The following is a 10,196-nucleotide window of genomic DNA, read 5'->3' on the forward strand; positions in this document are numbered from 1 at the left end:
TAATGATGCAACCCTAATTCAATCATGGAAATCTTTAGAGTCCTCCTTGTGAAAACCTGGATGCCACTGGAAATGGGGATAAGATGCAAGTACAAGAAAAAAATTATATGCATGTTAAAATCCAATACATATAGAAGCCAGCTCTTAATTATAGGAAATAATACTTTTTAAATGTATTCTTTATAGATTGCTGCATTATATACCTTCCACAGGTTGTATGTTTAAGTTTCATAGTTTGAAAAATTAATTCTGTATATAAAGCAGTACTTCCAGTAATTTACTTCTTAGATCCGTGAGTTCTTTAAAACAAATATTTGGTGGTCTGCTGCTACCAGAGTGGAATAAGATTTATGTCAAGCAATATTCAGATTTATGTTTTGAGTGTGATATTTACTGGAAAGGCCTTCTGTAGGAAGGAACCAGCTGTATCATCAGAGAAATCAAACTTAATAACAGTTAGGTAGGACCTGAAATGTAGCCTAGAATGTAGCTGAAGGGTACTCGTTGTACATTCCAGTATATTACACAGTTAAGTCATTTGAAGTAACAACTCTATAAATTGGAGATTTTACTACTGTAATCTTCTGTTTGCAACTATAAGAAATGTCATTTCCAATATTAGGTGAAATAATATCAGAAGTCTTGAGAGTACAAAGAGGAAGTCTTAGAATGAAGAAAAGCATCAGTCCCAAATAACACACATGAGGCTATATTAATTATGAAGCTGTTGGCCTTGCTTGTTTCTTACTGGCTAGCTCTGACTTGAGTATTTACCCCATAATTGTTAATCTAAGTATTTCTCTTACTGGAGAAATTTCCGGGCTTCCTACCCCATGGCAGTTACATCTTGACTTTCTGTGTTTCTCCTACCCAGAGTTCTCCTCGACTCCTAGTCCCACCTATCTTAGATCACTATTGGCCAACAGTGCTTTATTAACATATACACAGGACTTCCCCAACAGAGGGACACAAAGACAAAGAAAGAGATGAGAAACAGTGGCAGCTCTGACAAGAAGTGATGTACCAATATTGCAATGTATCTGAAGAATTTGTAACATACTTCTTAGTGATTTTCAGCCAGTGGTGCAAAGGGACACATGACTAAGTTAGAAAATTCTCTCCCACTTGAGTTTTATTTTTTATGGTGTTAAGAAAGCTGAGACATGCATGTATCTTTCTCCTCTTCTTGATGACACTGTGCTACATGAATATAATTAAACTTCTTGATAATGAAAATGGTCTTTATCATCACAGACACAAAGCCTGTACCTTGAATCATTAGATCAGATAAATCTATTCACTTAGTTTTGAGCATAATCAAACTAAAATGCAACACAGGATATATAGCAATAGAATTTAAAAAATATTTTCATCCTTTTTTGAGAAATCCATGTATTGTATTTTTATTACATTCACCCATTCACTCTCCCCAGTTCCTTTCATCTATCCCATTCTATACTCACCCTACTTTGTGTTTTCATACTTTTTTAAAAAATCAATTAAATTAGTGCACCTACAGACTCTTCAATGTTTGCCTATCAAGTAGGTCATAAACAACCTATCAGGTATTGCACCCTTAAAGAAAACAAGCTCTTCCTACTCTAACAGCTATCTATTGCCAAAGGCACCTCAATTAGAGCTGGCATTGTTTGAGTGTCTCCCATTTCCATGATGGTATTTTGTCTGAGTTAAATTTGCACAGGTCTATGCAAACTGTCACAACAGTAGTGCCTTCACCTGAGTAACTGCCCTGTTGTGTCAGAAAAACTCTGTGCCACTGTAGTTATTCTCATCTCTGGCCCTTCCAAGCTTTTGGAATTACTGTTGCAAAGATCTCTGAGTTTTGGGAGGAGGGTTTGAGGCACAGATGTCCCATTTATAGCTGAGACTCCACCCATCGCTTCCTCTCTTCACCTTGGCCACTTACAGTTCTTTATGCTAATCATCATCTCCAGCATACAGGAGCTTCTTTGATGAAGTTTGAGAGATATGCCTACCATTAGGATTGAGTTTACTCCTATATCCCTTTGGAAGAGTAATATAAATAAAACCTCAATTTAGGTCTATGAACTCTCTACCTCATGGTGTCAGATGTGCCTTAAATCAAATATGATAAGTGCTTTGTTACTCCAGTGATGTTCAGGATACTGTTGTATGAATGGGTGTCTCTTGCTGAGCAGGTCATCATTGTTGCTTGCAGAGTTCTCAGATATATAAGACTAATGATTAGTAGTTTTCTCCCTTACTAGCAAGCTTTCCCTCTTCTGGCTCTATTAAAAATAGCTATATGAAATAGAGCTTCTAGGTTGATTCCAGATTGACTTATTCATGTTGTATGTATGACTGAATTATTCTGTTTTTTGTCAATATGGGTTTTATAGCTATTTACAAAAATACTCATAGGATGTTATAATTCTAACTCAAAATATTAACAAAATACAGAAGCATTCAGTGTCATAAAAGAAACTATTTGTTTTAGGAAGAGGTTTTTAAAGATTTTTTTATTATTCCAGTTTTGTATACATGAGAGGGGTGTTATGTATACAATTCAGATGCCAACACAGCTGGCATTATAGGTAGTTGTGAGCAAACTGAGGTGTGTGCTAGGAATTTGCAAGAGCTGTACATCCCTCTGTGAACCCTTATGAATTTCTTGACATCTAAGGCTATTCAAAATGAAACACACAAATCTGAATATTCAAAGCCAGTATCTACAAATCAGATGAAACATGTGATTCTAGTCTGTCTGAGTCTGGGTCACCTTAATCCTTCTGATTGTTTCCAGGATGCATTCAGTTATCTACATTTCATTTTTGTTAACAACTGATACTCTATTGTGTAAAAGCTCCACAAGTTCATCATCCATTTATCGATTGATAAACACCTAGGATATTTCTATTTCCTACTTATGGTGAATAGAGCAGCAATAAACATGGATGAGAAGGTGTGTTTATAATAGTATAGAGACCTTTGTAGAAATGCCCAAGGGTAGTATGACTGGACTGTGGCAGAGTTTTTGAAGAACCTGCACACTGGTTTCTCTAGTGGTTGTGTCTGTTGCTGTACAGAAGCTTTCAGGTCATATGAGGTTTCATTTATCAGTTGTTAGTCTTAGTACCCATGCAATAAGGGTCCAGTTCACATGGTATTTTCTTGTGCCAATGAGGTCAAGTATGTGCCCTACTTTTTCCTTTGTGATCTTTGGGATATCCACTTGCATATTGAGGCCTTTTATCCCTTTGGAGTTGAGTTTTGTGCAAGGTGAGGGATAAGAGCATAGTTTCATTTTTATATGTGCAGTGATCTAGCAAGCACCATTTGTTGAATATTCTATCTTTTCCTCAATGTATATTGTAGGCCTCTTTATCAAAAATTAAGTGTATGTAGGGATGTGAGCTTTACTGTTGATTCTCAACTATATTCTATTTTTCAGTATGTCTGATTTTATGTGAGTATTGTGACACTTTTCTTCTTTGTAGATAAATAAGACAAGTGAAGGAGGTAAAGTGAATATATAAATAGGAAATGAAGAAGGCAAAGTATACTACCTGGGAACTCAGCAGTCATGCCAGCCAGAGAAGAAGATATGCCATAGTCAGACATTCACTCTTCCTCCTTTCCTCTAACTCTAATCATCCAGTCAGACTGGCTCTGTAACAGAGCACCTATTGTGGCCTCCCCTTCCTCTCTGTCCCCACCTTCAGAGCAGATCTTCTCCGACAGCCTTCCTAAACCAATCCATCTGTCCTGGCTAGTTTTATATCAACTTGACACAAGCTAGAGTCATTAGAAAGGATAGAACTTCAATTGGGATGATGCCTCCATAAGATCCAGCTGTAAGACATTTTCTCAGTTAATGATCAATGGGGGAGTACCCATTGATTATTAGTAGTACCATCCCTGGGCAAGGGGTCCCAAAGTTCAAGAAGATAGCAGGCTGAGCAATTCATGATGAAAAAGCCAGTCAGCATCAACACTCCATAACCTCTATCTACCTCAATTCCTGCCTCTAGGTCCCTGCCCTATTTGAGTTCTTGTACTGAATTCCTTCAATGAAGAACAATGATAAGAAAATGTAATTCAAATAAGCCAGGCTGCTTTGCTCATGGTGTTTTTCTCAGCAACAGTAACTTTAATTATGTCACCATCCCTTTGTCTCAACCAAAAAGTCCTGCAGTCATTCCATGGGAACCATCTAGGCACTCTAGCCAAGGAAGCAGATAGACCAAGAAAACAGGTAGGCAGTCTTCAGATATTCCCTCTCCCTCCTCGAGTCCAAAATTAGTCCTTCAGTCTCATCTCCATCTCTGCATCAGACTGCCAGCTGTGGCCTCTCCTCCCTTTCTGCCTCCATCCCCAAGGGACTAAGAAGATTCTGGTAGAATACTCACCTAAACACCTTGCTTTCCCCCATCACTGAGCCCTTAAGGCCACTTTTAGACCATCTCCAACCCCAAGTGTCAGCATCCAATATCACGAAACAAATTTTGACTTGGAGCTCCTAATGGCCACACCTAGCAGGATCTAAGAAGCATCTCCTCTACCAGGAGACACTCAGATATCACACTTTCTTAAGACCCAGAGAAACCAAAGAATTGTGTACAACCCAGCAAAGACAAGAACAGTTATCAACAAGTAGAATTACAATCATCCCCAACCCAGATGCATAGAAACCAGCATAAAAACTCGATCAGGAACAGCCACAACAGAGTGTCTCCTCTCAAGCTCAACAACCCTAGTACAGCAGGTCCAGGAAATGCAATACAGGTGAAACATAAGACAAGGATTTCAAAATAGCCTTTATGAATATGATACAGGTTCTTAAAGAGGAAATGAATAAAAAACATGTTAGAGAGATCTATGAAAAGACAAACAGTAGAATGAAATGAAGAAAATAGTTCAAGAGCTGAAAGTGCAAATAGAATCAACAAAGAAACTCTGTTGTGGAATATTTAACTAGGCAAAGATGTGTTACATTTGTTTATACTGTGGAATATTACTTTTAGTATATAAAGGTGTATTACATTTGTTTCTGTTTCATTTGTTTGACAATGTAAGGATGTGTTACATTTGTGTCTACTGCATATGTTTAATTATGAAAAAATGTGTTACTGTTTCACCTTGCCTGCCTCAGGCATCTGAATGGTCAAATAAAAATCTGAGTGGCCAATAGCTAGGCAGAGGAGGCACAGATGGGGCTGACAGGCAGAGAGAATAGGTAGAAGAAATTTAGGAATGAAAGAAGAAGAAATAAGATAATGAGAAAGAGAAGGACATGCCATGGGTTAGAAGCCAGGCAGTTGCCAGCCAGCTACATGGAGTAGGAAACATAGAAAGAAAAGAAAAAAGCCCCAAGGCAAAGCATCGATAAAGATAAACAGGTTAATTTAACTTAAAAGAACTAGCCAGAAATGAACCTAAGCTGGGCCAAGCATTCAAAACTAATAATAAATCTCCATGACATGATTTGAGAGCTGGTTGGTGGCTTAAAAGAAAAAGCCTGGTACAAACTCATGACTGAGGAAAAACTGGAAATGAAAAGTTTAGGAAATGGAAGAGGAACCTCAGAATCAATCATCACCAATAGTATATAAGAAATGGAAGATGAAATCTCTGGCATTTAAGAGAACAGAAGAAATAGATACCTTGGACATGAGAATGCTAAATCTAAAAGAATCCTGATACAAAACATCCATAAAGTCATGTACATTATGAAAAGACCAAGTCTATGAATAGTAGGAATAGCAAAAGGAAAAACACACAGGTCAAAGGCACAGAGAATATTTTTTAAAGTAATAAAACAAGGTACAAGAAGTATGCTGATGGGGAAAGTCCTATGTATATGTCAATAAAGCACTGTTGGGCCAATAGGGAACCAAGATAGGTGGGACTTGGAGTCCAGGAGAACTCTGGGAAGGAGAAACAGAGAGTCAAGATGTAACGCCATGGGGTAGGAAGCCAGGAAAATTCTCTGGTAAGAGACATACTTAGATTAACAATTATGGGGTAATTTCTTAGGTCAGAGCTAGCCAGTAAGAAACAATCAAGGCCAACAGCTTCATAATTAATACAGCATCTTGTGTGTTATTTGGGGACTACAATGTGGCAGAGCCCAGGCGACTGGAGGGTGATAAACCAAAGCGGCTAGCAAGAAAAAGCCTCCCTTTACAGTATGCAGAACACCAAATGTGCTAGACCAGAAAAGAAATTCCCATTCACACATAATCAAAAATACTAAGCCTACAGAACAAGCTAAGAATATTAAAAGTTGCAAGGAAAAAAGACCAAATAATGAATAAAGACAGATCTATTAGACTAACACCTGAGTTCGAAATGGACACCCTAAAAGTCAGAAGGACCTTGACAGATGTCCTAAAGATTCTAAGAGATAACAGACAACAGCCCTGACTACCATTATATCCAGCAAACTTTAAATCATAATAGAGGGAGAAAATATGGCATTCCATGATAAGATCAAATTTAAGCAATACCTATCTATGAATTGAGTCCTCCAGAAGTGGTATAAAGAAACACTTCAACTTAAAGAGGGTATCAGATAATCCAAAGAAAGAGAGAAAACAAAAAAACACATTACAACAGTCAAATAACAGTTATCAACAAGCATGGATAATTGATAACTCTTTTGACTCATTTCCTCAATAGAAAGACTCAGAATGGCAGGATACACCCTTCTGCAGGATTCAAGAAACACACCTCAACAACAAGTATAGACATTACCTCAGGGTAAATGGTTGGAAAAAGATGTTCTAAGCAAATGAAACTAAGAAGAGAGCTGCTGTAGCCATTTTAATATCTAACAAAATAGACTTTAAATAAAAGCTAATTGAAAGTGATAGAACAGGACACTACATACTTGTCAAAGGAAAAATTCACCACTAAGAAGACATTGCAATTCATATATATATATATATATATAAAATGATATATAATCATTTTTATTTAACTTTTTACATGTTACTCTTAGTCCCCTCTCCCTCCCATCCTCCCCACCCCCCCATTCCTCCCAATCCCCCATCCCACTCCATCTCCCCTCTGCTCCCTAGGGAAGATAGGCCTTCCATGAGGGATATTCCAGGCTGAAAGAGCATCCCTCCATGTGGCATGGGCTCCCAGAGTTCATTTGTATGCCAGGAATAAATACTGCTCTACTCTCCAAGGTCCCATAAATTGCCTAGGCCTCTTGTCTGACAACCAAGTTTTCTTCTTAACATCTATGTACCAAAAAAAGGGCACCAAGTTTGAAAAAACGACATACTACTATAGTTTAAATCACATACTTACCTCACATGCTGAAAGAAGGTGACTTCAGTACTGTACTGTTCCCAATAGACAGGCAATCAAAACAAAAACTAAACAGAGAAATGCTGAAGCTAACAAATACTATGAACCAAATTGACATAATAGATATTCACAGAACATTTCACCCAAAAGCAATAAAATATACCTTCTTCTCTGCATCCTTTGGAGCTTTTTTTTCTAAACTTGACCACATACTCAGCTATATAAGAAGATTGAAATAAATCCCTGCATCCTATCAGATCACCAGAGATTAAAGCTGGATATCAACAACAGAAGCAACAGACTTACATTACAAACTCTTGGAAACTGAGAAACTCTCTACTGAACAAAAATGGGTCAAGACAGAAATAAAGCAAAAGTTAAACTTTCCAGATTTGGATGAAAATCTAAATACAAAACAACACTTATGGGACACAATGAAGGTGGTCCTAAGAGTCAAGTTCATAGCACTAAATCAAAAAATTGGAGAGAGCTCATATTCATAACTTCAAAGCACACTTGAAATCTCTAGAAAACAGAAGAAATAATGACCCAAAGAAGTAGATGACAAAAATAATGAAACTCAAGACTGAAATCAATAAAATAGAAACAAACAAAAACCTTAAAGAATCAATGGGAAAAGGAGTTTGTTCAGTGAGAAAATCAATAAGGTTGATAAACCTTTAGCCAAATTCTCTAAAACACTATGAGCGATGACACAAATTAACAAAATTATAAACAAAAAAGGGGGATTTAACAGCAGACACTGAGGAAAACAAGAGGTTCAAAAGGACATACTTTAAAAATCTGTACTCCACTAAACTGGAAAAATCTAAATGAAACCAAAAAATCCCAGCAACAGGTGGTTTTAGAAAAGAATTCTACTAGACTTTTATACAAGATTTAATTCCTTCTAGAGCCATCCATTTGCCTGAAAATTTCAAGATTCCATTGTTTTTTTTTTCTGCTGAGTAGTACTCCATTGTGTGAATGTACCACATTTTCTCTATCCATCATTTGAGCAGCATCTAGGTTGCTTCCAGGTTCTGGCTATTACAAATAATGCTGCTATGAATATAGTGGAACAGATGTCCTTGTTGTATGAATATGCATCTTTTGGTTATATGCCTAAGAGTGGGATTGCTGGGTCTTGTAGACTGATTCCCATTTTTCTGAGGAATCTTCATACTGATTTCCAAAGTGGTTGTATGAGTTGGCACTCCCACCAGCAGTGGAGGAGTGTTCCCCTTTTCCCACATTCCCTCCAGCATAAACTGTCATTGGTGTTTTTTATTTTAGCCATTCTGACAGGAGTAAGATGGTACCTCAGAGTTGTCTTGATGTGCATTTCCCTGATGGCTAGGGATATTGAGCACTTTCTTAAGTGCCTCTCCCATTTTAGACTCCTCTATTGAAAATTCTCTGTTTAGTTTTGTAGCCCACTTTTTAATTGGATCCTTTGGTGTTTTGGAGACTTGCTTCTTAATTTCTTTATACATTTTAGAGGTCAGCCCCCTGTCAGATGTAGGATTAGTGAATATCTTTTCCCATTCTGTGGGCTGAGAAACCATTCTGAGTGAGGTAACCCAGTCACAAAAGGACAAACATGGTATGTACTCACTCATGTATGGATTTTAGACATAGATCAGGGGAGTGTCAGCCTACGATCCCACTGCCAGAGAATCTGAGAAACAGAACCTTCAACCAATGACTGATGCAGACAGACACCCACAGCTATACACTGAGCTGAACTCAAGGAACTCAGTGAGAGAGGGAGGACTGATGAGCATAGGGGTCAACACTGGGCTTGTTTAACCCACAGAAACAGCTGACCTGGACAAGGAGAGCTGTTGAACCCCAGAATGATAGCTGGGTATCCAGCATGGGACTGATCAAGACCCCCTGAATATGGGTGTCGGTGAGGAGGCCTAGGCAATCTATGCGGCCTTGGGTAGTAGATCAGTATTTATCCCTGGCATACAAATAGACTTTGGGTGACCATCCGACAATGAGAGGTGCTCTCTCAGCCTGGAATCTTGGTGGAGAGCCTAGGCCCTGCCCTGGATGAAATGACAGTCTATGGACAACCCCTATGGAGGGCCTCACCCTCCCTGGGGAAAGGAGTGGGGATTGGAAGGGAGGGGTTGGGGCTGGGAGTATGGGGGGCTTGTGGGAGAGCGTGGAAGGAGGGGAGGGAGAGGGAGCTGGAATTGACATGTGAAGCAACCTTGTTTCTAATTTAAATTTAAAAATTAAAAAAGAGGAGTTAATTCCAATACTATACAAATTATTTCCCAAAATAGAAACAGAAGGAACATTGTCTAATCCATTTTGAGAGGCCATTATTACTTTCATATCTAAATGACATAAAAACCTAACAAAGAAATAGAATCACAGACCAATTTCCCTAATAATTATAGATGCAAAAGTTCTCAATAAAATACCTGCAAACCAGATCCAAGCACACATACCTTGGACATGAATATGTTAAGGTATAAGGATTCAAAAAATACTTTTAGGTATAAAAATGTGTTTAGAATATATAAGCACAAGTTTATGTAAGGTGCAAGGTCACAAAAAGTTAAGTTATGATAGAAATTATTTAAGATACATGAAAAAATGTTTCAAATCTCTTCCCCTCTCTATGCCATTGTTATATTGAGACTCTAAAAGGTCAGAGTTTTGACACTAATCAATAAAGATCTGAGAAATTATTAACCTTGCTCTGGCAAACACTGAATATTATTATCATAGTAATAAGAAGCTGTTTTCTAAGTATAGAATTTTAAAAAAATGTTTCCCCTTGTGCTAAAAACTACTGCCTAATCTACATACACCAATCTTCTGGGTAAAGCAAAATATATTAATGCTTTCAACAAAAATCATTTGTAGGTTTC

The sequence above is a fragment of the Mesocricetus auratus genome, unplaced genomic scaffold, assembly GCF_017639785.1.
Source record: "Mesocricetus auratus isolate SY011 unplaced genomic scaffold, BCM_Maur_2.0 Super-Scaffold_100676, whole genome shotgun sequence".
Lineage (NCBI taxonomy): Eukaryota > Metazoa > Chordata > Mammalia > Rodentia > Cricetidae > Mesocricetus > Mesocricetus auratus.